This window comes from Rhagoletis zephyria, unplaced genomic scaffold (genome assembly GCF_001687245.7).
Source record: "Rhagoletis zephyria isolate East Lansing unplaced genomic scaffold, Rhagoletis_zephyria_1.1 Rzeph_scaffold_01689, whole genome shotgun sequence".
NCBI classification, from domain to species: domain Eukaryota; kingdom Metazoa; phylum Arthropoda; class Insecta; order Diptera; family Tephritidae; genus Rhagoletis; species Rhagoletis zephyria.
In genome coordinates, this window is record NW_016158773.1 from 44,625 (window position 1) to 50,011 (window position 5,387).

Here is a 5,387-nt window from a genome sequence, read left to right on the forward strand (position 1 = left end):
TCTTTCAGACCTTAGTCTTTACCAGATCAACTCTATTAGTAATAACTTAGGTAAATGTCTGGATTTAGTTTTTGTGGACGATGTTTCCAACGTCACAATAGCCCCTAGCTATGCTTTGATTACCCCTGTTGATTCTCACCACCCACCACTAGAATTGTCCTTGATAAATTCACGCAACTCATGTTGCTTTACCAGTAAAAAATCAAGAGCGGAGCGTCACTCATTTAAAACAGCAGATTATAGTAAACTTAGGTTCGAGATATCGAAGATAACTTGGCCCAGTATGATGGGAATGCTGAAGATAGTGCCTTACATTTTAGCAATTCCTTACGCCATATTTTCAGTAAAATCATTCCTCTTGTTAAGGAAGCTAACGAAACGTCTAACGCTCAGTGGTTTACTGGCGAATTAAAACGCTTAAAAAATCAAAAATCCAAAGCATTTAAGCTTTTTAAAAAGATCTGGCTTGTCTTCTCACTACTCCGCGTACTCCATTCTTAGGCATAAATACAATGTATAGAACAGAAAGTGTTACAATAGTTATATTAACAGGGTTCGACTCAATATAGTGTCTAATCCCAAATCGTTTTACGCATTTGTGAACACTAAGCGTAAGACTAACGGTTATCCCTCAACATTGAAGTTAAATGACTTAGTTTCCAGTGACGAAAATATTATTGCCGATATGTTTGCTGGTTTCTTCGAGTCAAACTACTCTGCCAGTTNCTAATCCCAAATCGTTTTACGCCTTTGTGAACACAAAGCGTAAGACTAACGGTTATCCCTCAACATTGAAGTTAAATGACTTAGTCTCCAGTGACGAGAATATTGTTGCCGATATGTTTGCTGGTTTCTTCGAGTCAAACTACTCTGCCTGTTCTACATCTTCTCAACTTAATTCGAATCTATATAGCTCCCATTCTTTCTGCCATCATTTGATTGTATCCGAATTCCATCGATATTTGCTGCGCACGTCCTCATTCATTTGAATTGTTTGAAAATTTCATATACAGCTGGCCCAGACGGTATACCCACAAGTGTTCTTAAAAGTTGTGCAGAGTATTTGTATAAGCCTCTGGCAAATATTTTTAATGCTTCCCTAAAACAGGGTGTCTTCCCATCTTCCTGGAAGGATTCGTTTATCTTGCCACTTTATAAAAATGGAAGTAGGACTAACATCGTAAAATAAGTAAATAGAGGCATTGCGAACCTTTGTGCTACTCCTAAAGTTTTTGAGGCAATCGTTACGGAAGAACTATCTCACTCTATTACTTCTGCTATTGATCTATCGCAACACGGTTTTTGCAAAGGTAAATAAACTGCATCCAATCTTCTTGAATTCACTACTTATGTGTCTAATGGGTTTAAAAACAATCTTCGAACGGACGTGATTTACACTGATTTCAGCAAGGCATTTGATAAAGTATCTCATTCAACCCTTATATATAAACTTGATCGAATTGGTTTCCCTCCTATTCTTCTCAGCTGGCTTTATTCTTACTTAGTGGATAGGAAACAAAGAGTAATTTTTAAAAATTGTACCTCCCGGCCAATACATGTCACGTCCGGCGTACCTCAGGGCAGCCATCTTGGCCCCGTCTTGTTTGTTTTATTTATAAATGACCTTCCTAAGGTGTTGAATTACTCGAAGTGCTTAATGTTCGCTGCTGATGTTAAGCTCTTTAAGTACATTAGTACTGCAGAAGATAGGGAGCATTTGCAAGCTGACCTAACCTGCATTTTCGAGTGGTGTGAAGCAAATTCCATGTCACTCAATTTGAAAAAGTGTAAATTCATGACCTTCTCTAGAAAATCATTCTACCCATATTCGTATATGACATCTGACCACAATGTTGAGCAAGTGACCAATTTCATTGACCTAGGTGTAACTATGGATCCGAAACTATAATTCAAGTCTCACATAAACTCCAGCGTGATTAGGGCTAGAGGACTGTTGGCTTTTCTTAAGCGCTGGGCCAAGGAGTTCAACGATCCTTATGTCACTAAAGTTCTCTTTACCTCTCTATTTATACCGATTTTGGAGTATGCATCTATAGTATGGAATCCTAGCTATCAAATTCATAGTGACAGGCTCGAATCAGTGCAGAAACAGTTCCTGTTATTTGCCCTCAAAAATTTATGTTGGGACTCGTCTAAAAATCTCCCACCCTACAAGGATCGCCTGAAGCTTATAGATTTGCCGACGCTTCAGAGTCGTGGAGAGATGCTTGCTGTTCTTTTTTTAATTAAATTAATGGACGGTATGGTCAGTAGTCCCTTATTACTGAGTGAGATAAATTTTTGTATTCCTACAAGACCCACGAGACATTTTAAGCCTATTGTGTTGAGTATTTGTAAATCAAACTTTGAAATGCATGATGCTTTTCGGTGTTTATGCCAAGATTTTATCAAGCATTATGATTGCTTANACTAATATCTGTAACCGTGAACTAAAAAATTACACAATATCTATGACTGCCTAGNAAAAATTACACAATATCTATGACTGCTTAGTACAATTGTAACGGCTTCGTATATTTCCGCGACCGCGTAGGACAATAGGAGCAGGGATCGGAAACTCGGCCTTTCCGACCTCGCCCAACAGTTCGTCTATAGCGCGGAGCGGAAACTAGGACTTTCCGCCTGCCTCACTTACAAAGTAATGACTACGGGAACATGGATCGGAAGCTCGGCCTTTCCGACCATGATCAACGGCCTGTAAACAGCGCGGAGCGGAAACTAGGTCTTTCCGCCCGCCGCACACAAAAGTAGACTGGAGACAAAGCCTCGACAGCAACCCAAATTGCTATTGTATATCATTATTATCTTTACAAGTTAATATTTATAATTATTTCACTCTGTAATGTATCATACATACTTAAATATCTAAATCTTTTTATCTCAATTGTCTGTAAGAAAACATTTTTCTGTAGACTAAATAAATAAATAAATAAATTACTTACAATAGGTTTGTCCCGCGGATGTGAAGCACATTATTTGTTCCATGTATAATGCGTTACTCCATGTCCATCATAAATTTAAAGTGCGATGTCAAAGGCCGATTTTCGCCAAAATTTGGACATTGTTACCTGCTTGTAAGCGGTACATTGTCCCGCTAAATAAGTGTAAGTGGTCAATTTTTGACATCGTCCAATGTTAATTGATAACCACACAAAAGGCCAACGACGATAAAGTAAGGTTATTTTTTATTTTTTTATTACACAATGTTAACCCTCCTGACACCAAAAGGTCTCACGGTGCGATGTAAGTGTTGTTGTTTGTTAATCTACAGATGCAAATCTAAGTCCCCGATATGTTGTCGTTGACGATAAAATGGGCACATTTTCACTGTCGCTAGCTCCCGGACTACAAGTTCCAGTATTCTTCCAAACACACTTCCAGGGATATGTGGCAAGAAAAAGTCAATTTGTACGGGAAGTGCCACGCCCCTTTTTCATATGTCCCTAATTTTCTTCCATGAGTTTGGAATTGATTTCATATACCCCGGTACCAAGTCCCAGTACCCTACCATGAACACCTCTAGAGATACGCAGTACAAAATAATAAATTTTTACGGGAGGTACCACGCCCCCTTTTCGAATAACGCAATATTTTCTCCTTGAGTAAGGAATTGATTTTGTATACATACCTCGGTGCCAAGTTCCAGTCCTCTGCAATAAACACCACCAGAGATATGCAGCATAGAAAAATCAATATGCATGATTTGCATGGGAGTTGCCACACCATCTTGTCCAATAACTCTCATTTTTCTCCATGAGTATGGGATTAGTTTCACATACATACATACATATCAGGGATGTTGCGAATATTTGCATTCGCATTCGTTATGCGAATGATTCGCATCATTTTACACATTCGCATCAAATGATACGAATGTTTTGCGAATACGAATGTGTACATGAGCATAGAGTCCACTCTAATCTTGTTGAAATGGCTCTAAGTCTGTCTAACCAGGGTGCGGACAATAACCGGTGTTGAGACAGTTTCTCTACGGAACGAAAGTGCCTTGATTATCTTAGAATTTTGAACGAAAAATTACGCCAGCTGGATGTGAGTTCAAGTTTTATTTTGCATAGTTTCAACACATGAAATTATACTCATATGTATGTATGTAAAAATTCCTATTACGCATATAAACTTAAATTAAATCAGTTTGCGGAATATGATATCTTTAAATTATACATACTTTAAGGTATGACAACCAGGACGTTTCACGAGATTTTTATTATTTGCTTTTAATAATAATCCCAACGGTTTTTACCCTCCATTCCCGCCCATCCGCACGAGGCGCGCAGTCCGCATGACGTACGGAACCAGTATTTTCAATTTATGCGCCGAGTCATGATAGGCAGGAGTTTGTTAAGTATCGAGATCTAAAACTGTTCAGCTACAGAACTAAATTCATCAGCCGATTTTATGTCTTCATTAACCGGCTTCCAAAAGAGGAGGAGGTTATCAGTTCGTCGGAATATTTTTTTAATTTATTTTTTTTATTATTATTTTTTTTTTATGTATGTTACCGCATAACTTTGGACAACGCCAACCGATTTCGATAATTTTTGCATCAGAAGGGTAGTGTCTCAGAGGTGGTCCCATACTAATCTGGTTAAAATCCGATCAGTGGATCATGAGATATATATATATATTTTTTTTATATATGAGAGTTGAAGTCAATTTTTTTTTTTTTGCTAAAAATTACTTGTTTTAATGATTCATTTATTGATAGAGGACAGTATAGATTTCTTAATGCTGAAAAGCGGATCTGATATATCAAACGTGCTGGAATGAGAGTTAAAATCCTGGCATAAGCAACGGAGTGGGTCGTGCAATTCAAAATTAGTTTTACAAGCTTTCAGAAATAGGGGACAAAAGTGTCTTGATACCCGGGAGGGAACATTAAGGCTAACTTTGCCCAGAAAAAGCGGGCTTGAAATTGAGCCTGTTAGTATTTTAACTATAAAAATTGTAAATTGTAATTGATTAATAAATTTTAATCGGCTCGTATAAGGTGGAAGGTTATNAAAGTGTAGGAAGATTAATAAGTTTTAATCGGCTCGTATAAGGTGGAAGGTTATATTGAGAATCCCAACGGAAATTTCTTAAAGCAAAAAGTAGGAATTGTTTTTGAATTGATTCTATCTTGTCTGAGTAAATTTGATACCTTGGATTCCAAACCACCGCACCGTATTCCAGAATTGGCCTAACTAATGTTGTAAACAGGGCTTTAGTTATATAAGGGTCACACAATTCTTTTGACCATCGTTTCACAAATGCAAGTACACCTTTAGCCTTGTTGACTGTCACATTAATATGAAGACGAAAATTAAGCTTAGGATCCATTGTGATACCAAGGTCCACAAAATTGT

The 5,387-nt window shown here is 37.6% G+C and overlaps 1 pseudogene; it reads left to right on the top strand.

Annotated features, from left to right (window-relative positions):
* The window catches only part of LOC108364841 (lamin-C-like), a 49,287-nt pseudogene that overhangs the window by 42,857 nt on the left and 1,043 nt on the right, over positions 1–5,387 (top strand).